The sequence below is a fragment of the Panthera pardus genome, unplaced genomic scaffold, assembly GCF_024362965.1.
Source record: "Panthera pardus isolate Hobbes unplaced genomic scaffold, ASM2436296v1 HiC_scaffold_6, whole genome shotgun sequence".
In the NCBI taxonomy this organism is placed as follows: domain Eukaryota; kingdom Metazoa; phylum Chordata; class Mammalia; order Carnivora; family Felidae; genus Panthera; species Panthera pardus.
The window spans coordinates 69,654,491-69,682,365 of NW_026526991.1; the positions used below are offsets into that span (position 1 = coordinate 69,654,491).

General features: G+C 37.3%; 1 protein-coding gene across 3 annotated transcripts in view; it reads left to right on the forward strand.

Moving 5' to 3' along the window:
- Positions 1-27,875, forward strand: part of NELL2 (neural EGFL like 2) — a 334,896-nt gene that overhangs the window by 149,723 nt on the left and 157,298 nt on the right. The gene's annotated exons all lie outside the window — the stretch shown is intronic.

Here is a 27,875-nt window from a genome sequence, read left to right on the forward strand (position 1 = left end):
AGCTGTATAAATTTCCTAGGATTACTGCATGCAAAATTTATTAATTTCCCAGGTTGTCAAGTTGATGGGCCCATTAAAAGCAGTGAATTTAATTTGAAGCATATTAATCAGCTAAAAATAATTATCTTTCAAATTAAAGTTTTTTAGCTATCTGCTATATGTCAGACTAATAAGTTATATGGCTGGTTTCTTGAATTAAAATAATACTTCCACTGTGAAATTGCCTTTCTTTTTTCATAATTAGATATTCAGATAGTTCACATATTGACATGATTACTGTGGCTTGCAGTTAGAATTGTAGTCAGATTTTTCCAATGTTGTTGAACAAAAGCAATCAATTAACAGGAAGATAAAGTACCACTGCTATCTTTGTTTGCTACTGTGAGTAATCTCAGTGGTTGTATTAATGCTCCGTGGTATTTAGTAAATAGCTCCAGTGGAGTAAATAGATTCCTAGTTATTTTTTTAGAATCTTAAACTAATATCCACGGTAGTTTATTCTCTCATGGAAACAGTCCAGATACTGTGAGGAGGCCCTTGACATTCACAAATACTGTTCAGGAAAGACCCTGGAAGTCCATGTAGTAATTTATTACTTCCCTGAGGCACAGATTTAGATGATTCTCATTAAATATGTGACTAGCTAGTGGGTCTTGCAAGTAAGAACAATGACACAGTGGTGTTTGGACATTTGGAGGGTTCTAGACTTATCCTTTCCAAATGTCAAGAATGTGCCATTGGTCCTTGGAGACAGAAAACCTCTAAGGTACAAAGTTGCCAGCCTCTGTTTAGCTACACGATGATTTATTGGCCCTTGGGAAACCAATTTCTGTTGTTTCTCTTAGCTTTCAATAGATTTTCTCTGCCTTAAAAGTTGGTATTTATTTTTAAAATTGACCTTTTTTTTTCCAAAGTATTTCTTTAAATGTTTCTGATTCAGTCCAAAAGAGACCATTATATTTTTGCTGAAAGATATGTCTTTCCTTCTCCATTTATGATGCAGATTTTTTAAAAAATGCTCATTTTGAAACTTAGTAGTGTATTTTCATTATAATATTTGAGATCTCTAACATGTAATAAGCCCCACTGATACTGTCAAAATGTGTAACATGAAACCACATGATATAAATTCATGTGATACCTCTTTCTGGATCTTAATTTTCTGATCATTATTTTTATTTTGAGCTTCTGCTTTTGTTGTTGTGGTTAAGTATGTGCACTCATGTAATAAAGATTTAGTGAGCACCTATTGTATACCAAGCACTTTTCTAGGTACTGGGTAGTGAATAGTGAATAAGACTGAGAAGTTTCCTGTGTTCAGATCTCACATTCTAGGGGGAAGACAGAGAATAAGTGGTAACCATAGAAATAGAGAAGGCAGTTTCAAGTAGTAATAAATAATAGGAATAAAATGAAACAGGATGATGTGATAGAGAATGATTGGGGGTTAATTTAGATGAGATGGTCAGGGAAAGTCTATGGGGTTGATGGAGACGAGTTGACAGTTGACTTGAGATTTGATGATAAGGAAACAGCATAGAAAGATCTGGAACAGAGCATTTCAAGCAGGAGCAATAGCAAGTAGAAAACCCCTAAGTGGGAACTATCTTGGATGTTCTAGAAACTGAAAGAAAGGATAATGTGATGCAGCAGAGGAGTCAGTTAAGATGCAATCGAAGAATGAAGTGGGGGCCAGGTATTTTAGGGAGGCTTGTAAGGATTTTAGGTTCATCTCAAATAGGGGAGTGATATACTTGTATTGAAAAGGATGGCTCTGGCTGCAGTGCCTTAAATTAACTAAATTGTAGATTATGGGTTAAATATGGTGGGGAGAAAGAGACATAAATAGGAAGACCAGTTGGGAGGCTTTTGCAGTAGTTTAGGCAAAGATGTTGGTGGTCTGGATTAAGAAAATGATAAGGGAGATGAAGAGGAGGAAGCGTGTTCTTGGTGTTGGTTTGAAAATAGAGCCAACAGTACTTGCAGATAGTTTATTGTGGAGGAGAATTGAGGAGGGATTAAAGGAGTTTGAACAACACATGGATGACGTTGCTGTTTACTGAGACAGGAAAGAGTTTAAGAGAAGAGGGCAGAGATTTAGATTAAATAACTTTTTAATGCAACCTACTGAAAATGGGTTTTTATCATTGTTATGTATAAATGTATAGCACAAATGAGCAGCTACTTTGCATTCTGAATGGATCATACTGAAAGATGGTTTGTAAATTTCTTCACATTATTTCTTTGTCATTTAAAGATAAAAATCTTCAAAAGTTAAGAAAATGATGGAAAAACTCAGTTTATTACAGAGATCTTGAATTTTTCATGATGAGGACTTTTAATATTGTATCTTCCATTATTCACGTTAAGAGGTTTTTTCCAGTATTGTGATCAAATTTGGTTTTCCTTTTCATTCTGTTATTGTTGTTAACTTTAAGGATATTTGACTTCTTAGAAGCAACATTTAAAAATTATGCAATGGTTCATGTTGTCTATCAGATGGTCTTACAGAATTCTGGTCCTCTAAGAAATTAGACTTATGATTATATACAAAAATAAGCAAGTAATAATTTGTAAGTGATATACATTATGTTTATTAAATCTGTAGGGTTGTTTTAATGGTAAAACTGTAATTGAGATTATTGATTTTTACCACAGTTTACTTGATCAGGTTTAAAATAGCGCTGTTAAATGTTGGAGTTCATTTGTTCATTTGGCAAACATTTATTGAATGCCTTCTTTGTTCAAGGCTACACTAGAGGTGAAACAGTAAATAAGACATACATAACTGATATTATCTCAATCAAGAAATATAACATCCAGTTCATTACACCAAAGAGCATTTAATTTCACATGTGGCAAATGCCCTGAAAGAGAAATAGGTTAACAAGAGTCTGATCTGGGTGGGTGGGAGTGCTTGAAGAAAATTGTTTGATTGTTTGTTTGTTTCTGAAATCTAAAGATTAAGTAAACATCAGCTAGGCATAGAAGTAAGGATGGGAAAGAAGGGAATTTGCCAAGTAGAGGACTCAGCAGGCCTCCAGGTGGTGAGAAACACTTTGTAAGAATTGATAGAAGGCAGAGAGCAAAGGGAGAGGTGCCTGATGAAATGGATGAAAGGCAGCATGGCCTTGAAGGGCACAGTAAGGACTAAATAAGGGTTTCATGCTAAGAACAAAGGGGTAGGCAATGAAAGTTTTTAAGGAGTGAAGTGCCTTGATCACATTTGTGTTTTAAATAAATCACTTCAGCTTTAGGCTGAATGGAGATAAGACTGGATGTGGGAAACCAGTGGATATGGGAAACTAGTGAATGAGAGACAGTGGTGGCTTGCATTAAAAATGGAAATGGAGATGTGGATGCATTTGAGATCATTTGTGAGGTAAAACTAGTCCTGCTGGTTAATGGGTGACAGGAGATGAGGAGGAGAGAGGTTTCAAGGTTGCTACCTAGGCTTCTTTTCCTGAGTAACAGGCAGATGGTGGTGCTACTTACTTAGGAAACAGACTGGGTGGGAAAATCACCAGGTTGCGTTGTGGTACCTATGGAACATCACAGCTGAGTACCCTGTTGAATATACTTGGATATGGAGTTCAGAGAAGTTTAAGTTGTACATAAAATTTGGGATTCTTTGGCATATAAATGGTAGCTGAAGAACTGCAAGAAATTGACTAGGGAGTTTTTGAAAACTCCAGACTTTGAGCATTTTATAGAAAACATGATTTGGTGATGGAGACAGCAAAATTGTGGCTGAAGTGTAGGAGGAGAGAAAAGAGAAGGTGGTGTTATAGGAACCAAGAGACAGAGAGAATTTCAAGAAGAAAGTGGAATGCTTCTTAGAGATCAATAAAAATGAAGACAGAGATGTCCTTTGCATGGAACTTTATGGATGACATTGAGGACAAGAGCAATAGCTAAATTGGGTGCAAAAGTGAGGACACAAGCCAATTGGGAGCACATTGAATATTGCATAATGGGAAAAAATGTATCTGATGAAGGGACAGAACTCCTTCTAGATGTTTTCTTATGAAGGGAAGGAAGAAGAGAGCAGTAGCTTAAAGGAAGTAGGGCTAAAGAAGCATTTTTCTTCCCTGTCCTCTTTTTTTCCTTTTAAGTTCTGTCTCTCCTTTACCTCCAGTATCTCAGCCATGTAGATGATAACCTGTTGTTCATGAATGAGTTTCGAAATGCCTTAGGTATTTATAAACATGGTTTAATATTAGGATTTTATGATTGGATGTCTTGGCCACCTTTTAGATATAACGGATGTAAAATATTCAGAAGTATGTTGGCCTCCTTTGTATTTCTTATAAGCTATATATATGTTTACCATATTTCTTTTAAAAATTACGTATTCAATTCCATCCATTCAGTGTCCCTCATTCGCTTTAGATTCTTAGTAAAATTTCAGTACTTCCCCTTCACTTCATCTCTTGTCAGTACATATAATCTGAAAGAGTTGTCAAAAATTAGTCTGGCCATCATGTTTTCCAGAATGGTTCTTTGCTACATGTCTTCATTCTAAAATGAAAATTATAGGAGCTTTTGATGTTTTGACTATATCTTCCTTCTTGACATTCCACTATTCACTATTGTGTTAGGACCACCTTGGCATTCCATTTTAGATAGTGTCTTCAGAAGTCATTCATTTGTTAACTTTTTCTCTTCGGTGCATGATAGTTGCCAGGGATTACATTGTGTCAACCCAATAGTGTGTTATGTTGAAGAAGCTTTTTCTGGATTCCCAAACTCCTTAAACAGTTGGCGTTGTTGCTCTCCAAGCCTTTGGCATTACACAAGAACAGGAAAGTAATTTTGTACAAGTGGGTCATTCATATAGTTGCATATCACCTATAATTACTGAAATCAGTAATTGATGTCTTATTAAGTACTCAGATTAACGAGAATATAGGCGATTGTTTGGTATAATCTGAACTCCCTAGAGGAATAATCTTTTATTGATAGACCACTTCCTCTTGGATTCATTTAATCTCTTTCATTCTGACTGCTGCTGCCAGATATTTTTTACTTCCTGTCACCCTCTACTTAGTTATTCTGTCTTCAGTGTCTCACTCCCTCCTGACCCAGCCAGGACCCATTCTCCAGATTAACGTTTACAAAACACCATTTCTTTTCTTTGAGAGCCCACAGTGCCTTCCAGTTCAGCACGTCAAGCTCCTTTGTTAAGGTTCCACGGTTCTCTGTTGCCTGAAGGCTCCAAGGTTCTCTGTTGTCTGGCCTTTCAGTTATTCATCCATTAAGCCTTAGCAAGTCACCTAGAGCTATTTAATCAATTACTTGGCTCAGAATGGTTCATCTGTGTTATGGATTGAACTGTGTCCCTAAAATTCAGATGGTGAAGTTTGAAAACACAGTACCTCAGAAAGTGACCTTATTTGGAAATGGAACTGTTAACAAGTGTAATTAGTTAAGATGAAGTCATAGTGGAAAAGGGTGAGGTCCTACTCCAGTATGACTGTTGTCCTTATAAAATGGGAAAATGTAGACCCAGACACAGGGGGAGAATGTCATGTGAGCATGAAGGTAGAGATTGGAGTGATACATCTACAAACCAAAGAACACGAAAGATTTCCAGGAAAGCCCCAGAAAGTAAGCAAGGGGCACGGAATAAATTGTCCTTCACAGCCCTAAGAAAAGAACCATCCCTCCAACACCTTGATTTTGGTCTATTAGCCTGCAGAATTGTGAGACAATAAATCTCTGTTGCTTAAGCCACCAGTTTGTGGTACTTTATTATGGTAGCTTTAGCAAATTTCTATAATCTGGCAGAAATACCTTTTGCTTTTTGGTCTAATGCTTCATGATTTAATTATCCTTCCAGACTACTTATGTTTTATTTTCTTTCTGAAGACTTTCATGATGAATTAAGTACAAAGATTTAATTTCTCAAATCTATTTTTTAAAATTTTTTCTGACCAAAGAATGAATACCTTGTTCTGTACCGGTTTATATCCAATTGTCCAGTTGTAATATACTTTCTTATACACTATACAGTTTATTAAAGGACTGATACATGTATGCCTGTATATATAGGTCTCCCACCTATAAGTGTCTTGTGGTCATAAACTGTTTTATTTTCCTTGAATTCCTCTAAACTTCTAAAATAGAGATAGACAACGTAGAGTTTAAGAAATATTTGTTTGTTAATGGTTTTGAAATGCTTAGATATGCTGAACAGATGGGCACCTTTAGGCTACCCCACCACTAAAGAATTATTGAAGACAAGCATTGAACTTACTGAATTGTGTTTATATTGCATAAGAAAGGCTAATGTCATATTGATTTTTATAGGTAAAAAGGAATTCAGTTGTTTTAAATTGGTATGTTTTGGCCTTTAAAAATTATTTTGAGTAGTGCAAGAAAAGGAATTCATTCATTTAGAACACTTGCTATTTGTTAAATTATGTGTGCACTGATATATGGATAGTAAAAGGACCACAAATCCCAGAAATTTCCCTATCTCTATCTTGCTTTCACTGTACACTCTAAATTTTTACTTAAGATTTTAATTCTATCTAAAATGTGCAAACCAAGTCACTTGAACATTACACGTCTGGCAGGTAGAAGGTACTTAATTTAAATGCCACTGGAATGTGGAGATTAGAATCTTAATAAACATTTGTTTAGTGCCTGCTATGTGCCAGGCATGGCACACCTTCAAACATAAATTATAAGTTATATTTAGATCTTTTCTTCTTTTCTTTCCACCTGTTACATCAAACGCTATCTCCTGTCATCTCATTCCTGTCTTTTTAATGCAATCCTTTGGCTAATGATACCTCTTCTACCTTTTTTCTTGTTCTGTATTTTTGGAGATTCTAACCCATGTGCGAAGTAATGTGAGCATAACTGTTAATGAACACAAGTAATTTCTCTATTCTTTTCTATTTTGTATTCTTCTTTCTTCTATTGTTTGTCAGTGGGGCTATAATAAAAAGCACCACCTGCTACTAAAAACCGTATGATTCTTATGAGACACTTAATATGCTTTATAGATACAGCATCTAATTTCTTCCAGCGGTCCTATGATGCAGGCAGGCATTTTTATAACATCTTGTTTTGGGGTGAAGAAAATTAAAGAACTAGGAAATCAAATGATTTTCCCCAAATCATTTACCCACACAGCAAACAGTAAGCCCAGGGTTCAAATTCATATCATGTATCTACAGATTTAGTGTTTTTAAAATTTTACTACGTTTAGAAAAAAAGTTTATTTATTTATTTTGAGAGAGAGAGAAAGTGCCCACCCATGCAATTAGGAGCTGGGGAGGGGCAGAGAGAGAGAGGACCAGGGGATCACAACCTGAGCCAATATCAAGAATCTGAAGCTTAACCTACTGACCCATCCAGGCTCCCCAATTTTTACTGCTTTTAATTTACTTATTAGATACCTAATCTAATTCTTATTTTTGTAAATAATAATAGCATATAGATTTTTCTTTAGAGAGACATTTTTTAAAAGTAGCTAACTGGCTTACAAATTGAATGTTTCTGAAAAGGAAAAATAATCTGTACTCCATCCAGAAAGCAGTTCAATGGCATTAGAAAGTTTGTCATGAGCTGAGACCATGTAAATAACCCACATAGGAAGACAATGGGAAAACAGACTTTCTCTCTTTCTCTCCTGTCCTTCCCCTCCCTCTCTCCCTGTGTCCTTCTTTCTTTCCTTCCTTCCTTTTTTTTCTCTTTCTCAGCTTATTACCACTTCACAAATAATTCATTTACTGTGAATTCCTGACATAGCTAGTATCTGCATATCATTAACTGTGGAATATAGAGCCAATCTGAGAGGATATTTTTAAGAATAAGATGAGAGATAGCCCCACAGAGTTGCTCCAAGAGATAAGAAGGGAAAGATGCAGAATGAGCTTAATTCTCTGATTGTAAAGCCTGCCCACAAGTCCCCACTGGAGTTAAGGGGAGGCCTGTTAACAGAGTGGGGATAAATAACCAGAGGGCTGAGCCCTATGGGATTAATTAGGGAATTCTCATAGACACTGTAGCTTTCAAAATTATGGCTAATGATGTACTCTCTGTGGTGTGTTATGGTAGAGTTTCTTAACTAAAAAAAGCCTGAGGTTACTGTATTAATCAGGATTCTCCAGGAAAACAACCAATAGGACATATATGGACTGAGAGAAAGGTTGATTGATTGAGAGAGATTGATTGATTATAACGAATTGGCTCAAGTAGGCTGAGAAGATCCCAAGATCCACAAGTCAGCAATCCGGGTACCTGGAGAGTCCATGGCATATTTTGGTCCAAGTCCAAAGAACTGAGAACCAGGAGAACCCATGGTGTAAATTCCAGTTCAAGGGCAAGAGAAGACCACTATCCCAGCTAACAATCAGGCAGTCAATATTTCCCTCTTACTCAGCCATTCAGATCTTCAGTTGATTGGATGATGCCCACCCACTTAAGCTCACATTAGGGAGGCAATCTGCTTTACTCAGTGCACCAATTCGAATGTTAATCTCATCCCTAGGCACCCTCACCAACACACCCAGAATAATGTTTGACCAAGTATCTGGTCGTCCTAAGGCTCACTGGGGTTAACAAATAAAATTAACCATCACAGTTACAAATTAACAACAAAACAAATGAGAGGAGCAAAAGCATTTCTGATGTTTTCAAATATGAAGGCATCATCTATTCATCTAACAAAGTGAAAAAGTTGCCACATAAACCAACTTCCAGAATTAATATGGTATACTGATAACCAGCAAAGAAATTGAATCAGGAATCAAAAAACTCCCAACAAACAAAAGTCCAGGGTCAGATGGCTTCACATACAAATTCTACCAAACATATAAAGAAGAAGTAATACCTATTATTTTCAAAGTATTCCAAAAAATAGAAAAGAAAGAAAAATTTCCAAATTCATTCTAAGAGGCTAGCATTACCCTGATACCAAAAACAGATAAAAGACTACACTGAAAAAGAGAACTACAGGCCAATATCCCTGATGAACATGGATGGAAAAATTCCCAACAAAATATTAGCGAACCAAATCCAACAATACATTAAAAAAATCATTCACCACCATCAAGTGAGATTTATTCCTGGGTTGCAAGAGTGGTTCAATATTCACAAATCAATCAATGTGATATATCACATTAAGAAAAGAAAGGGTAAGAAACATGATTCTTTCAATAGATGCAGAAAAAACATTTGACAAAGTACCACAGCTACTCATGATAAAAAGCCTCAACAAAGTAGGTTTGTAGGGAACATACCTCAACATAATGAAGGCCATATATGGAAACATTAGTGTTTTTAGGCCTTAATGGAACATCTATTTAAACCATATTTACTATGCTGAGGAGATAAGTGTGTGAGTGTGTGTGTGTGTGTGTGTGTGTGTGTGTGTGTGTGTTGTGTGTTGTTTTTCATAAGAATTTTTCCTTCTTTAATTGAGAAGTTTGGTGAAAAACTTGAAAATCACTATCAAGTGACACAGCTAAATTTGAACTTGCATTAGCAGCAGTCCTGGGCTCATTCATCATTTACTCTCCGTGATCCTTAACTTCAGCTTTTGCTGACTCAAAAACAATTTCTGTTCATTTGTAAACTTGAACATCATTAAGATATATAAATTGTAGAAAAAGGGCATTTTTTTCTTTGAAGGCAGGGTCCTCTCTGATATGAAGGGAGGACTTTAAATTTTTAAAACCAAACCTAATAAAGATTGAATTCCTCTGAATTTCTTCTTAGCCATAGTTTCTCATGTAAAATAAGTTAAAGAAATAATCAGTGCTAGCCATATACTATCCTTTTGAAACTAAACATCATAGTTATGTGACTTTCACTGTCAACTGATTTTCTGCCCCAAAGAATGCACTTCTCTAAAAAATATTCATATAAGTCTGTTGGAGTTTTGGAAGCTATCTATATAAGGAACAAATTATGAATCAGCCATCAATTAATGATACATATATGTATTAAATAGGGTTAAGTACTTTTAAAAGAGGACTTCAGCTGTCTGCCTCCATTTTGACCTCAAACTTTTCAAGTTGGGTTCTTTACTTCTTTTTTTAATTTTTTAAATGTTTATTTTTGAGAGAGAGAGAGAGAGAGAGAGAGAGAGAGAGCAAGCAAGCAAGGGAGAGGCTGAGAGAGAGGAAGATACAGAATCTGAAGCAGGCTCCAGGCTCTGAGATGTCAGCACAGAGCCTGAGGTGGGGCTGGAATGTACAAGCTGTGAGATCATGACTTGAGCCCAAATTGGTAGCTTAACCAGCAGAGCCACCCAGGCATCCCACTAGTTGGGTTCTTTCTAACTTGTCTCTTGGAACAGGGGGAAGACTCTGAGGGCAAATCATCCCCTACTGGAAACCAAAACTACCAGGGCAAGCACTAAATACTTCCCTGAGCCAGCAAGACCCCTACCTGTGACTGACCTCAACACAGTGATCCCTTTGACCTTTGCTGCCCATGTGCACATACCTACCCACCTTTGTCCCTCATTTGCCTTCTATAAACATGGAAGTATTTTCAGTATTTCAGAGACAGTCTTTGAGACATTGGTCCACTGTCTTCCTGGTGTTGGCCTCACTGAAATAAAGTCCTTTCCTGTTTCACCACCACTCTTTTCTCTGCCTTTGTATTTGGTCAGGGTGAGTAGCAGATTCTGGTCTGTTTGGGACCCCCAGAGTTGGTGCACTTTTACCCCTGTACTCTAGCTATACTTTCTTCCCTCTGAGGTGGAGTTGGAGTTCTAAGCTCTTTTGGGGGGAATTTTGATTCATGATTGGATTCTATGACTAGAGTTCATTTAGAGAATGTTTGTTCATTGTTCATTTATTCATAGTATGTGTTGAGCACATGCTATGTGCCAGGCCATGAACAGGTGCTGGTCATAAAACTGTGAGCAAAACTGATTAAGCTCCTGCCTTCATGGAGCTGACTTTCTAGTAGAGGTAACATTGAAAGTCTATGTCCATTTTCCAGATGCAGATGGAAATGAGAATTATGATTGATGGTTTTGTGCTTTGTTATTTTTTTATTATTTTTAAAAAAAATTTTTAACTTGTTTTATTTTTTATTTTTTTAAATTTGCATGCAAATTAGTTAGCATATAGTGCAACAATGGTTTCAGGAGTAGATTCCTTAGTGCCCCTTACCCATTTAGCCCATCCCCCTCCCACAACCCCTCCCATAACCCTCAGTTTTTTCTCCATATTTATGAGTCTCTTTTGTTTTGTCCCCCTCCCTGTTTTTATGTTATTTTTGTTTCCCTTCCCTTATGTTCATCTGGTTTCTCTCTTAAAGCCCTCATATGAGTGAAGTCGTATAATTTTTGTCTTTTTATGACTGACTAATATCACTTAGCATAATACCCTCCAGTTCCATCCATGTAGTTGCAAATGGCAAGATTTCATTCTTTTTGATTGCCAAGTAATACTCCATTGTATGTATATGCCACATCTTCTTTATTCATTCATCCATCGATGGATATTTGGGCTCTTTCCATACTTTGGCTATTGTTGATAGTGCTGCTATAAACATGGGGGTGCATGTGTCCCTTTGAAACAGCACACCTGTATCCCTTGGATAAATGCCTAGTAGTGCAATTGCTGGGTTATAGAGTAGTTCTATATTTAGTTTTTTCAGGAAACGCCATACTGTTTTCCAGAGTGGCTGCACCAGCATGCTTTCACCAACAATGCAAAAGAGATCCTCTTTCTCCGCATCCTCACCAACATCTGTTGTTGCCTGAGTTGTTAATGTTAGCCATTCTGACAGGTGTAAGGTGGTATCTCATTGTGGCTTTGATTTGTATTTCCCTGATGATGAGTGAAGTTGAGCATTTTTTCATGTGTCAGTTGGCCATCTGGATGTCTTCTTTGGAGAAGTGTCTATTCATGTCTTTTGCCCATTTCTTCACTGGGTTATTTGTTTCTTTGGTGTTGAGTTTGATAAGTTCTTTATAGATTTTGGATACTAACCCTTTACCTAATGTGTCATTTGCAAATATCTTCTCCCATTCTGTCAGTTGCCTTTTAGTTTTGCTGATTGTTCCCTTTGCTGTGCAGAAGCTTTTTCTTTTGATGAGGTCCCAGTAGTTCATTTTTGCTTTTGTTTCCCTTGCCTCTGGAGACATGTTGAGTAAGAAGTTGCTGCGGCCAAGGTCAAAGAGGTTTTTGCCTGCTTTCTCCTGGAGGATTTTGATGGCTTCCTGTCTTACATTGAGGTCTTTCATCCATTTTGAGTTTATTTTTGTGTATGGTGTAAGAGAGTGGTCCAGGTTCATTCTTCTGTGTGTTGCTGTCCAGTTTTCCCAGGACCACTTGCTGAAGAGACTGTCTTTATTCCCTTGGATATTCTTTCCTGCTTTGTCAAAGGCTGGTTGGCCATACGTTTGTGGGTCCATTTCTGGGTTCTCTATTCTGTTCCATTGATTTGAATGACTGTTCTTGTGCCAGTACCATACTGCCTTGATGATTACAACTTTGTAGTATAGCTTGAAGTCTGGGATTGTGATGCCTCCTGCTTTGGTTTTCTTTTTCAAGATCACTTTGGCTATTCGGGGTCTTTTCTGGTTCCATACAAATTTTAGAATTATTTGTTCTAGCTCTGTGAAGAATGCTGGTGTTATTTTGATAGGGATTGTATTGAATATGTAGATTGCTTTGGGTAGTATCGACATTTTAATATTTGTTCTTCCTATCTAGGAGCATGGAATCTTTTTCCATTTTTTGTGTGTGTCTTCTTCAATTTCTTTCATAAGCTTTCTACAGTTTCAGTGTATAGATTTTTAACCTCTTTAGTTCAATTTATTCCTAGGTATTTTGTGGTTTTTTTGTGCAACTGTAAATGGGATCGATTCCTTGATTTCTCTTTATGTTGCTACATTGTTGGTGTATAGGAATGCAACTGATTTCTGTGCATTGATTTTATATCCTACAACTTTGCTGAATTCATGAATAAGTTCTAGAAGTTTTTTGGTGGAATCTTCAGAGTTTTCCATATAAAGTATCATGTCATTTGTGAAGAATGAGAGTTTGACCTCCTCCTGGCCGATTTGGATGACTTTAATTTCTTTGTCTGATTGCAGAGGCTAAGACTTCTAATACTATGTTGAATAACAGTGACGAGAGTGGACATCCCTGTCTTGTTCCTGACCTTAGGGGGAAAGCTCTCAGTTTTTCCACATTGAGGATGATATTAGCATTGGGTTTTTCATATATGGCTTCTATGATCTTGAGGTATGCTCCTTCTATCCCTACTTTCTTGAGGGTTTTTATCAAGAAAGGATGCTGCATTTTGTCAAATGCTTTCTCTGCATCTATTGAGAGGATCAGATGGTTCTTGTCCTTTCTTTTATTGATGTGATAAATCACGTTAATTGTTTTGCAGATGTTGAACCAGCCCTGCATCCCAGGTATAAATCCTGTTTGGTCATGGTGAATAGTTTTTTTAATGTATTGTTGGATCCGGTTGGCTAATATCTTGTTCAGGATTTTTGTATCCATGTTCATCAGGGAAATTTGTCTATAGTTCTCCTTTTTAGTGGGGTCTGTTTCTGTTCTTGGAATCAAGGTAATGCTGGCTTCATAGAAAGAGTTTGGAAGTTTTCCTTCAGTTTTTATTCTTTGGAACAGCTTCAAGAGAATAGGTGTTAACTCTTCCTTAAATGTTTGGTAGAATTCCCCTGGAAAGCCATCTGTCCCTGGACTCTTGTTTTTTGGCAGATTTTTGATTACTAATTCGATTTCCTTACTGGTTATGGGTCTGTTCAAATTTTCTATTTCTTCCTGTTTCAGTTTTGGTAGCGTATATGTTTCTAGGAATTTGTCCATTTCTTCCAGATTGCCCATTTTATTTGGCATATAATTCCTCATAGTATTCTCTTATTATTATCTTTATTTCTGCTGTGTTCGTTGTGATCTCTCCTCTTTCATTCTTGATTTTATTTATTTGGGTCCTTTCCTTTTTCTTTTTGATCCAACTGGCTAGTGGTTTATCAATTTTAATTCTTTCAAAGAACCAGCTTCTGGTTTCATTGATCTGTTCTACTGTTTTTTGGGTTTTGATAGCATTAATTTTTCCTCTAATCTTTATTATTTCCTGTCTTCTTCTGGTTTGGGGTTTTATTTGCTGTTCTTTTTCCAGCTCCTTAAGGTGTAAGGTTAGGTTGTATATCTGAGATCTTTCTTCCTTCTTTAGGAAGGCCTGGATTGCTATATACTTTCCTCTTATGACCACCTTTGCTGCATCCCAGAGGTTTTGGGTTGTGGTGCTATCATTTTCATTGACTTCCATATACTTCTCAATTTCCTCTTTAACTTCTTGGTTAGCCCATTCATTATTTAGTAGGATGTTCTTCAGTCTCCAAGTATTTGTTACCTTTCCAAATTTTTCTTGTGGTTGATTTCGAGTTTCATAGCATTGTGGTCTGAAAATATGCATGGTATGATCTTGATCTTTTTGTACTTAGGGCTGGTTTGTGTCCCAGTATGTGGTCTATCCTGGAGAACATTCCATGTGTACTGGAGAAAAATGTATATTCTGCTGCTTTAGGATGAAATGTTCTGAATATATCTGTTAAGTCCATCTGATCCAGTGTGTCATTCAAAGCTATTGTTTCCTTTTTGATTTTTCCATTGCTGTGAGTGGGGTGTTGAAGTCTCCGACTATTATGGTATTACTATCGATGAGTTTCTTTATATTTGTGATTAATTGATTTATATATTTGGGTGCTTTCACATTTGGCACATAAATGTTTACAATTGTTAGGGCTTCTTGGTGGATAGACCCCTTGATTATGATATAATGCCCTTCTGCCCATCTTTAAATCTCTGATTTAAAGTATAGGTTGTCTGATATAAGTATGGCTACTCTGGCTTTCTTTTGTTGACCATTAGGATGATAGATGGTTCTCCATCCCCTTATTTTCAATCTGAAGGTGTCTTTAGGTCTAAAGTGGGTCTCTTGTATACAGAATATAGATGGATCTTGTTTTCTTATCCATTCTGTTACCCTGTGTCTTTTGATTGGAGCATTGAGTCCAGTGACGTTTAGAGTGAGTACTGAAAGATATGAATTTATTGCCATTATGATGCTTGTAGAGTTGGATTTTCTGGTGGTGTTCTCTGGTCCCTTCTAATCTTTGTTGCTTTTGATATGTGTGTGTGTATATATATATGTATATATATATTTTTTTTTTCATATTTTCTCCCCTCAGAGAGTCCCCCTTAAAATTTCTTGCAGGGCTGGTTTAGTGGTCACAAACTCCTTTAATATTTGTTTTCAGGGAAACTTTTTATCTCTCCTTCTATTTTGAATGACAGCCTTGCTGGATAAAGATTTCTTGGCTGCATATTTTTCTGATTCAGCACATTGAATATATCCTCCCACTCCTTTGTGGCCTGCTAAGTTTCTGTGGATAGGTCTACTGCAAACCTGATCTGTCTTCCCTTGTAGGTTAAAGACTTTTTTTTTCCCTTGCTGCTTTCATGATTCTCTCCTTGTCTGAGTATTTTGTGAATTTGACTATGATATGCCTTGTTGCTGGTCGGTTTTTGTTGAATCTAATGGGGGTCTTCTGTGCTTCCTGGATTTTGATGTCTGTGTCTTTCCCCAAGTTAGGAAAGTTTTTAGCTATGATTTGCTCACATAACCCTTCTACCCCTATTTCTCTCTCTTCCTCCTCTGGGACCCCTATGATTCTGACGTTGTTCCTTTTTAATGAGTCACTGATTTCTCTAATTCTTAAATCGTGCTCTTTTGCCTTAATCTCCCTCTTTTTTTTTTGCTTCATTATTCTCTATAAGTTTGTCCTCTATATTACTGATTCTCTGTTCTGCCTCATCCATCCTTACCGCCACTGCATCTATCTGTGATTGCAGCTCAGTTATAGCATTTTTAATTTCATTCTATTTTTTTACTTCTTTTCTCTCCACAGAGAGGGATTCTAATCTATTTTCAACTCCAGCTAGTATTCTTACTATTGTGATTCTAAATTCTGTTTCAGACATCTTGCTTGTATCTGTGTTGGTTAAATCCCTGGCTGTCATTTATTCGTGCTCTTTCTTTTGGGGTGAATTCCTTCATTTTGTAATTTTGAAGGGAGGAAATTAATTAATGAGGTAGAAAAATTAAAATTAAAAAATATTAAAATATAAGAAATTAAAATTTAAAAATTAAACACACACACACACTAATCTACTAAATGATGCTAGATGCTAGGTGTGTTTTGGTCTGGGTGTTGAAAGTGGTTTGACAGATTAGAGAAAAAAAAATTGGGGGGAAAGAGAAAAAAAAGGAAACCATTTGAGGATTTGAAAAAATGAATACACTGAAGCAGACTAAAATGAGATAATGGGAGTAAAATATAATTTGAAAAAAATTACACAAAATAAGGAATATAGCAGAAAAAATTAAGGAAAATTTTTTAATAAAAATTAAAAATAAAAATGAATTTTTTCTCTTTCTGTATTCAAGAAAAGAAAAGAAACAAAAAAGAGAAAAAAGAAATAAAGAAATTGTTTGAAAATTTGAAAAAGTGAATACACTGTAGTAGACTAAAATAAAATGATGGAAGTAAAATAGATTTTGAACCAATTTATATAAAAGCAAATAATATAGTAAAAAAATTAAAGAAAAATATTTTTAGTAGAAATTGAAAGTAAAAATGAAGTTTTTCTCTTTCTGTTCAAGAAAAAGAAAAGAAACTAAAAAGAAAAAAAGAAAAAAAAAGGATATCGTTTGAGAATTTGAAAAGTTGATTATACTGAAGTAGACTAAAATAAAATGATGGAAGTAAGATAGAATTTGAAAAAAAATTACACAGAAGTACAAAATATAGTAAAAAATTAAAGAAAAATATTTTTAATAATAATTGAAAATAGAAATGAATTTTTTCTTTCTGTATTCAAGAAAAAGAAAAGTAGTATAAAAGAGGGGGGAAAAAAGAAAGAAAATTGAATAAATGGACCTGCTAACAGATTGAAATAAGACTGAAAATGCTTCATTTTCCCCCAGAAGTCAGACTATGTAGCGCTTTATAGTCCATAAGGTAAGTAGGTGGTGAGACTTGTGTTCTTGAGGAGCCAGGTTGGCGCAGTTGGGCGGGGCTCAGTGTAAGGGCTCCATTCTTCACTAGATGATGCTGCTAGCCTACTGGGGTGAATTGCTGTGGCGCTTGTAGGTGCCTATGCGCATGCGCGGGAGCAGTGAAAATGGCGTCACCCAGCTACCCAGTCTCTAGTATTGGAACGCTGTTCTCCCGATCAGCAGTCGCGCACCTGTCCTCTATCTTCAGCTTTCATCCACTCCCCGCTTCTTCACTCTCCGGGACCAGGCCCCAGGCAGTACCTCTCTCCCGAGTTTTGTCTCAGATGCTGTTTTCCCCAGCCCCTTACTTCCAAAGGACTGCGGCTTTGACCCTTTCCGCCTCTCTGTGGGAGGGTCTCACCGAGCAATGGCCGAATGAACAATGGCTGAATGTCAGCTGCACCCAGGAATGCTTGCTGGACCCTCTGCTGCCGGTGCCCCAAGACTGCGGCCAGGTGCCAGCCCACCCCAGAAAAAGTTAGCGAGACAATGTAGCAGCAGCGTTTCAGGGATTATGGGAAATCACAACACACATCTGGCACCTGGCTTCACCCTTAACGACCTTGTTCCAGCACCAGCGAATGTGGCTGTTTTCTGGGGTCTGCTGGGACCAGGGGGCTTCAACTGTCTCTACCAAATGTCCTTCCAGCAGTGCAACCACTTTTCCCCGTGTGGCCTGAGAACCTCCCGGACCCCACTCTGTTCCTGGGGATTCACCCTTCCCACCAGAGCACCGCCAGGGATCAAGCTGCGGAGTTGCAGACTTTGCACTCCCCTTGTTTACAGTCTTAATGGAATTTAAACCCTCTCCTTTCTCCCTTTTTAGTTTAGTCCTTGCAGCTGTTTCCAATTTTCCACTTTTCTTCAGCTGTTTTGGGTAGGGGTGCTTTTCCTGTATTCTGCCCCCCCCACCCGTCTCTGTCCTCTCTCCACCTACAAAGGTGGCTCCCTGCCTGCCGCCGGCTTCCCTCTCCCCACGTTCACCTCCGTGCCATGTACCTGCTGAATTCTGTGGTTCAGTGGTTCTGTGGTACAGATTGTTGTGTTAATCCTCCAGTCAGTTATCTAGGTGTGTAGGATGGTTTAGTGTTGGTCTGACTTTATTTCATGGACACAAGACACACAAAACCTTCCCTGCTGTTCCGCCATCTTGGCTCCCTGCTCTGTGCTTTGTTAATAGAAGTCTTATCTTACTCTCTTTGGCAGTTAAGACCATAGTATTCAATGTGCTGGTCCAAGGAGCACTATAGACCATCACCTGGGAGTTCCTTAGGAATACAGAATGTCATACTTTATCTCAGCCCTACTGAATCAGAATCTGCACGTTTACAAGATCTCGGGTGACTCCTATGCATATGAAAATTTTGAGAGTACTGGTTTAAGGCAGAGAACTTATTTAATTGATGATCTTAATTACTTTGTAGCTATCCAGTGTTTTTTAGCCATATGTTCAACTAGAGAGGAATTTTAGTGTTCAGAGTTTCAGGTTATTTTCATTGGTGCACAATTTGGTTTCCTTAACATGGTTTCTTACAGTGTGGTTCAAGCTGCATCAAAATCACCTGAGGAGGTTGTTAGAAATACAGATTCCTGGATGCAACCTCATTTCTGCTTAATTGGGTCAAGGCTAGGTCTCAATAATCTGCATTTTTATAAGCTTACCAAGTGATTATTACATTCATTAAAGTCTGAAAAGGCCTATTCTAGATTAATGCTGTATTGATATCCTTCCAGGCTGGGTTTTTAAGAATTGTTACTATTTTTTTAATTTTTGGCTAATAGGCTCCTGCCTAGAGAGATGAACTATTGAGCCTGTGTGGTCATATATTTCTGAGTATCACGTGGTTTCACCAGGGTCTTCAGTCCTGGCACTGCTGGTGGTTTGGACCATAACTCTGTGTCACGGAGGCTTTCCTGCACACTGTAGGAAGCTTAGCAGCATCCCAGACCTCTACCTGCTAGATGTTTGTGGCTGTGTTGTCATAACCAAAAATGTTTTCAGATTTTGCCAAATTTCCCCTGGAGGACAAAAAAATTGCTCCCAGTTGAGAACCATTGGTTGAAATTCAGTAAATACTAGGAAGATAGCTGTATGTGAGCATGATACCTACCCCTAGTTTCTGTTAGTCTTATTTGATCCTCTTGAGGGCTTTTGGTTTTATGCCAAGGGTGAAGAGGAGTCTATGTACAAGCATGTAAGGGCTTCCTGGCACTTTGAGCTGGTTTTAACAGTCAATGGCAGGAGACACAAAATGTGATGATGGGGAAGAGGATCAACTCTTATATTTAGGACCTAAGCAAAATATGCTGGGGGTGCCTGGGTGGCTCAGATAAGTGTGGGACTCTTTCAGCTCAGATCATGATCTCACAGTTGGTGAAGTTGAGCTCCTCATCTGACTCCGTGTTGACATCACGGAAATTGCTTGGGATTCCCATTCTCTCCACACACACCCCTGCCCTTCCCCCACTCGCTCTCTGTCTCTCTCAAAGTAAATAAATAAACTTAAAAAAAAAAAAAGATTATGGTAGGACTCAGGTCCCAAAGAATAAAACAAAAATAGGTATAAGAAATTGTTGAGTAGCTCTGAACATGCTGTGAAGCCTGAAAAAGATGCTATGTGATGTTTCAAAAGTTTTGCAGCTTTGGGGATGGGAGCTTCTTGTAAAGGGACAAAAGTAGGGACACAGGGATATGCAATGGCTTCAGCGGAGACTCAGAGAACATGGGAAAGCCCCAGAGGATGCCCAGGGGCAGGGAAGTAGGCAGTGATAGTATGTGTTGATTTATTCCTGATCCCATAGAAACACTCAGGGTACACTCAGAAGTAACTGGTGAGACATTGAGGGGGTACCCTTGGATTCATCAGCAGCCAAAGAAATTTGTATTCGTAGCCTGTAACATTATTGAATTTCTGGTATGAGTTTGAGTTTTGTTTGGCCCCCTACTCTCACCATATTGCTTACCTTTGCATTTCTTTGTAGTATGCAAGAAACATTTACCACCTACTAGTGTTAAAAAGTATTCATAATTTTGCCACGCCTTTGCTAGTCAATTGTGTCAATGCTGAAAAGTAAATCAGAACAAATACTTATTTTGTATACCCACCTTTTGTGAAAGAGTCAGTCTGGTACCTAGATGGATACTCTACAGATTTATATGTGCAGCTGCCTCTAATTATTTATAAAAAATATATATGTCAGAAGAAATTTTGAGATGTAATAGACAAATTAATGTAAAATGTTTATGTGGATGAAAAGAAAATCTTTCCATTATTGAAAAGTGGGGAGCAGTTCTAATGTTATGGAAAAAATATTGCACAAGAAGATTTGGGTTTAATTCTTACCTCTGCTATTTATTAACTGTGAGCACTTATGGAAATCATTTAACATCTTTGAGACTCAGTTTCCTCATCTATTAAATGGGAATATTTGTATTATGAGGTTGGGAGAGCAGAAGTAAAATAAGATTAAATAAGATTAAGTATGTGGAAAAGTGCCTTCCAGAAAAATAAGTCCTTGGTAAAAGTTTGTGATTAAATATGTATTTATTGCCATAGATGCTTCAGTCAAGTAATGCAACATGAATTTATTTATATGTTACACTAAGTTATTACATGGATAGCTAAGATGTTACAATATAAGTTTATTGAACACTTGAGGCAACAGTACTCTTAATGTCTATATGATGATACTGTCTTATATTTTAAGCCAATTATAATGAGATCTTTAACTACTTCAATATCTAAATTGCCATGGATTATCTCCCAAACCAAATCACTTTATGCCAAATTCCTTTCTGGTCTGAATAACATTCTAACCAGTTCTTAGATAGAGTATGTATAATTCATCTTCATTTTGCAAATTATAAGATAAAACTTTAAATGTAACAATGGGAATTTATGTTATTTTTCTGTAGATGGGTAGCAGGTTAAAATACTTAATAATTACATTGCATTTATTGTTTATTAATATTAGGAAAAATGTCTACTTAGAATTAAGAAATTCATTTAGATCATTTGCAGGTATCTTATGTGAAGCAGCAGTTTATTATCCTTTTTTATTACATAAATGAAAATAATTTTTTAGAAAAGACTCTTCCCCCTGGAAAAGAATCCATTTGAAATGATATGTGGGACATCACATGATTGCAAATTTTAAAAAATTTAATTGATGGAGATTTTTCAACTTCATTAACTTTAAGGTCAAGTATAACTTAGAGATTAAATGATAATTACCAGCTTTATCTTGCCTTCCATGAAATCTGGGTCATGTGTTCTAGTTATATTTGTTAAAAATGCTTGAAGTCCATTAACAAATGCCACTCTTAGCATTCCCTTTGCAGTTGTCTTCCTTTATTCGTGTGTTCATTTGCTTCCAAGAAGAACCAACTGCAGTGTAAAATAAGATTATCACATTGCACCAAGAACATCTGAAAAAAGACTTAGAGATAGGAGATGGAAGTTTCAGCATGGTTAATGGCAGGAAACAGTATAGCTAGAAATATGTAAGGATTGGACAAATAAAACAAATCTAACTTTGATTCAATGGTCCTGAGATTATGTTTGGGATCTGTCGTGAAAACGTGTGATGTCGCAAAGAAAATTGAAGTGATGCGGTCAAAGGAACAGATGTTGCAGTAAATGTTAGTTTCATTTTCAACATTATGAATACAAATAGGAATAAGTTTTTAGGAGATGCACTCGTTGTGCGTTGCAGGGAGCATTAGGCATGAATTAAATGAACGTGACAGAGAAATGAGAGATGTGAATTACGTGATGTAGAGGGACATGACTTGTTTGGTCAAATGACTGTTCCAGAGCAAGAAGAGCTTCATGTGTTTGAACATTATGGTTCTAAATTACATTTCTTATTCATTGTTATCATATAAAAATAGACCCCTGAGATTTTTTTTTAAGGTTTATTTATTTAATTTGATAGAGCATCTGCATGCGTGAGCAAGCAGGGGAGGGACAGAGAGAGAGAGGAAGAGACAGAGAATCCCAAGCAGGTTTCATCCATGATGCCAGCGCAGAGCTCAATGTGGGGCTCAATCTTATGAATGAGATCATGACTTTAGCTGAAATGAAGAGTTGGACCCTTAACTGACTGAACCACCAAGGCTCCCCAAACCCTGAGATTTTAATAATACATAAGAGTATTTTCATTTTTACTTTTTATTCCATCTTAACTTTCCTCCAAATAATTGTTCTTTGATAAGAAGAATGTGCTCCCAAACAGATTTTTACAAGTTGTTCATATCCTTATATAAGAATACGATGGTGAAAAAGTGGGACTGAAATTGCAGAATGTATATGTTTGTGGATACTGAGTTGTTATGAGGTCATACTTCCTAATCAACATTAAACATTAAGATTGTCAAATTTAACAATACAGTTTAGTCAGTGATTTATGTATAAACAAGCAATTGGAACTTGGAGTGGTTCCGTAACTTTCATGAAAGCACTGATGTAATGTTTAGATTAAAAACTCTGAATGGGCATCAATTTGGATATTGTAATGACTGAAACCCTTGTTTTGGCAAAATAAATATATATTTGTTAAATTAGTTTTTAATATTTAAAAATACTAATCTGCCTTTTTGGAAAGAATGCTGTTCAACTTGATGAATTTTCGAATCCAATATGACAAGGCAATCTTTCAAACTGTCTGTTCCTTAATTTCAAGCAAGTTGGATTCAGCCAAACCAGCTACTAACTGGCCATGAATAAGCACAGACAAAAACTGCAGAAGTAGAGACAGATGGAATCCCCATGGCCAAAGAGGTTAGGGACATGCTGGGGAGGAATTGGGACTTCATCTGGGCCTTGAAGAGTGAATCCAATTTAGATTGGCAGAGCAGTAAGCAAACAGAAAGAGCAAAACATGTTTTGAAGTTTTTTCTGCAACAGGAGGTTTACAGCCAGGAGCGTTAGATCACACTGCTGAGACAGGGACCAGATTGTGGAGGAACAAGGGATTATATGGAGTGATTCTATTCAAGATTTGCAAACCACTAAGTTATAGCAGACATTCAGGAACCTTCCCAACTTTAAATAGTTTCCTTGGTTATGAAAAGGGAGCAACTCTATAAGTGCCCCCTATGTCACAGGGTTATGAGAATTAACACAGGGTACAGAACCAAAGTGTTATAAAAATGTCAAGTGGTAGGGGCACCTTGGTGGCTCAGTGGTTGAGCGTCCAACTTTGGTTCAGGTCATGATCTCACAGAGTTGATGAGTTTGAGCCCTGCATTGTGCTCTCTGCTGTCAGCACAGAGCCCACTTCAGATACTCTGCACCCCCCTCCCTTTGCCTCTCCCCCACTTGTTCTCTCTCTCTCTCTCCCTCTTTCTCTTGCTCACTCGCTCTCTCTCAAAATAAATAAATAAACTTTAAAAAATATCCAAAGGTAGATTGCATGTGGATAGCTATCAACCGTGCTGGGTTGCTATACTCTGCTTGAGTAATTTTACTCTGCATCCCAGCCAGCTCAGTTTCCACTTGTTTCCTGCAATGATTGTTGTAAACCTTCATCATTCCATGCAAAGTTTTGATTCTACCCATTCTCTTATTCTCAGCAGGTAACTTCTTTACCAACAAAACAGAAAACAGTGACTAACTTCCTTATCCTTCTGCTCCCATAACATAAAGCCACATGCTTCATGCCCACTTTTTCCTCCTTCTGCCTAGTCTCAGTGGAATGCATACCCTTTCTCCTAGGAGTGATGGGTCCATCTGAGTACTGAATCTCATCTCTTTCTGGCTTCAGAGGCATCTTATTCCGTCCATTATCCCCTCAAACTCTGTTTTCAACTTATTTATTTCTATTTGCTTCTCCAGATCAGCATTTAAATATGCTCACGTTTCTTTCTTAACCACACATTCCCTTCTAGCTTTTGTTTTTTGACCTATTTCCCCTTTTTATCCCAATTTCTGAAAGGTGTGATTGATTTTCATTGTCTCCATTTCTTCATGTCAGATGCTCTCCTTCACCTACTTCAGTCTAGATTTTTTATCCCATCTCCCTTCCAAACTACTTACACCAAGGTTACTGATAACTTCTGTAATGTTAAATCAGACGTCTTTCAGCCAGCATTTTGCTTGACCTCTAGGCAACAATTAATTCTATTGCTCCCTCCCTCCTTCAGATACTTCTTTACCTTGTCTTCATGATACTACATTGTATTGATCAGGGATCAGAGTTGCAAACAGCACAACCCACTCTGGAAGTTTAAGCAGAAAAGGAATATATTGAAGAATGTTAGAAGGCTCCCAATATATGTGGGAGGACAGGTTTAGATGATGTTCAGCCAAGACAATGCATGTCAGACCTGAGTACATATCCCACTACCTCTGCCTCTTGATGTCAACACCACTACTCACACTGAATTGCGTAGTGTTCACCGATGACATCCGGGACCAGACTCCAGAACCTATGCCACTGCTACCATCCTAAGTGCCAAATGCCTTCTCCACCCTGCTTGTCAGATGTCACAGCCTTGCTTAGCCATGAGTTCTCTTCTGAACTGAGGTTTTGCATTAGTGCCCCTGGTGAGCAGTCCTAGGTTACAAGTCTATACCCTAGCTGCCAAATACGCTGGAATTTGACTTGTGACTTCCATCTTGGGGAGATGGGGATTTCCTCAAGTATAGAAGGTGTGTTCAAGGGTGATTGCTGACCACTATTTCAACATTGGTCTGCTTCTTCTAGTTTGCCACCACCTCTCTGAGCAAGCTTTTTCAGTCTCCTTTCTTTACTTGCCTCTTAAATATTGAAGTTCCCCAGCCCTCCATCTTAGCTTTTTTCTCCTCATTCTGTACCCTCTCCCTGGGTGATGTTGTCTAATATTATGGCTTTAATTACTTTCTCTGTGCTTGAGGCTCCCAAATCTTGACTTCTATTCTTGTCTTCTCTCCTGATATATATGGAGAGTATATGGAAGTACTCAGTACTTCTCTCCATTGATAGATAGATATAGAGATAGATATATGTATATATAAAGTCTTTTCTCTCCTGATATATATATGTATATATATATGTAAATGTGTGTGTGTGTGTGTGTATGTATATATAATCTCCATATCTCCACAGTTATTTTGTATGCAGCTAGAACATACCGTCCCAGACACAGGAAGCCAAACTCCAAGTGAGTGTCCTCCTAGCTTCCAATTTGCTCATCTTGAATCCATCCTCTCTTCTACCTTGCAGTTAAAAAATGTTGCTTAGCAACTCGTGTCATTTCATTCATTCACACCCTTTAGAGGAGCATACACACACACACACACACGTGCATGTGCCTACATGGCAGACAGTGTCTCTGGAAGGTTGCACAAGAAATTGGTAAAAGTGGATATCTCTGAGATTGCGAGTGGGAAGCTGAGTGGCTATGGGTTGGACTTAACTTTAATTTTGCCCTCTGTTGTATCTTTGAAAGTTTATACTCTGTGTACATATGATGTATTAAAAAATTGATTTTAAAGCTTCAATAGATTCCCATCCATCACAGGATAAGGTCAAATTATTTTGTGAGTTTTGCAAGATATACACACAAAATAGCTCCTGTTTAGTTCATTAGCCACATTTAATGTTTTGCTATTCTTTGAATATATCAAAATCTCTCACTTTTCACAATTTGTGCATCGTTCTTTTATTTGAAATGTTCTCCTCTTTCCCATCTCATTAGCTAACTCTACTTTTCCTTTAGTCCTCTGCTTAGATGTCACAGCCTCCTTCTGAAAGCTTTGCCTTGCCTGTAAGATTTGGAGCCCTCACATTTTGTTCCAGATGGCACTATCCTTATCAAATTCCCATAGCATTTTTAAAAATTACTATTTGTCTCTCAGAAGGACCAGAGCTCTACAAAGACAGATACTATCTGTCTTCTTCAAGGCTATGCCATTGGTGTCCAAGTTAATACCTTGGGGCATAGTAGGAATTCAATAAATATTACTTACATGGATAAACTACTCATGCTTTTGTTTCCTCAAACCCTTAAATGATCTCACCTTTCCCCACAGGTATAATTTTATGATCCACTCTCAACCCTGTCTCAAATTTTCTAACTGCATATCTCCAAGTATATCTATTTTAAATCAGGAATCCTAACACTAAGAATAATGTATTCTATTAAAAGTAGCAAGAACAATGATACAATGCTAGAGTTTTTATCCTTCTTGAGGAATGTACCGTACAATTTACAATGAATGAATTAAAAAGATGAATGAAGAAAATATAGCATTATTATTTTGAGATATCAAAATATCATATGTTTCAGTAGCATATGATAGATATAGTTTTTAATACATAAAAATTAATATTTGGTAAACAAACTTGTTAATGCCACTGACTTTAAAATAGGATTGCTTGCAATTCCTTTTAATGTTAGCCTATTTGTAAATGACATTTTAATTTATTCTTTACTGATTTTTCACCGAGCAGCCTACTTATACTTGCAAATTTTTTATTTTCAAAAATACTCTTATCTTCCCAAATGTTGCTCTCAAATCTCTTTCCAGAATTACATTTCTCAGAACTTAGCCTTTTTCCTGGTTTATGAATTAAGTCATTGATCTCTTTGCCAACTTTGCCAAGCCAGTTTTTCACAGCTGGTGGGCTAAGACTTAGCAATAACCCATACCAATGTGTATTTGTCTTTAATGTGTGGAGTCCTTGCTGTTGAGCTGCATGACTTCAAGATTTTATTGGCTGAGCAATAAAGCATTAGTGTTCATTAACATGCTAATATAATCCTTTTATAGGGAAAAATTGAGATAGCATGCTGTATCCCTAGAAATATACCATGCTTTTAAAAAATGTTATCAATGACACATAAAGCATAAGATGGGGAGGGTAGGTAGCCAGGTTGTGTGGCAAAAGCACACAGGAGAGGAGACATCATACCTGAGTGTCCACTGCCCCCAAGGATAGTCTGGAGACCACTCTATAGGCCAAAGGAACAGTAATGTGGGACCTAGGAAACAGTTTTCTCATTATGATTGCCACTCACTAACTATGTAAACTTGTGCTAGAAGGATCTTCTAAACACCTAGATCTGATTCAGTTAAGTCTCTCCTAAAACCTTTCCCATGTCATATAGGACGGAGTTCAGATTTAAAAAAAAAATTTTTTTAATGTTTATTCATTTTTGAGAGAGAGAGAGAGAGAGAGAGAGAGAGAGCGCGCAGGGGAGGGGCAGAGAGAGAGGGAGACACAGAATCGGAAGCAGACTCCAGGCTCTGAGCTGTCAGCACAGGGCCCAGTGCAGGGCTCGAACCCATGAACCATGCGATCATGACCTGAGCTGAAGTCTGACACTTAACCGACTGAGCCACCCAGGCATCCCTAGAGTTCAGGTTTTTTAATGTGGGTCATGGAAGTTTCACGATCTGATTCCTGCCACCTTCTTACTTTGTCTTTGGCATTTCTGTTTCTCCATTTTGTTAATTGTAAATGACCGTGGTTAGGTTAGATGATTTCTATAGTTCCTTTCAGGTCTATCAATCGGTGATTCTGAATAGTTACAAAGTCAACCTCAGCTTTCAGATAGGATGAAAGGGAATTTATAAATTTATAAATTACTGTTTCTAAAGCAGATCAACTTGAATTATCCTGGGGCAAGAGAGGTTGTTCAAGTATAAGAAACAGGGTTTACTTATGCTTTTTAAATTTGTTGGCATATGACTGTGTCTCCTACAAAATCCTGGAGAATCAGATTCTTCACTGCAACCATACAAATCATGTTCTCTTTGTTAGAATTGTAAAGTGTGAGGGCTGGTAATGACTTGGAAACCTCTAGC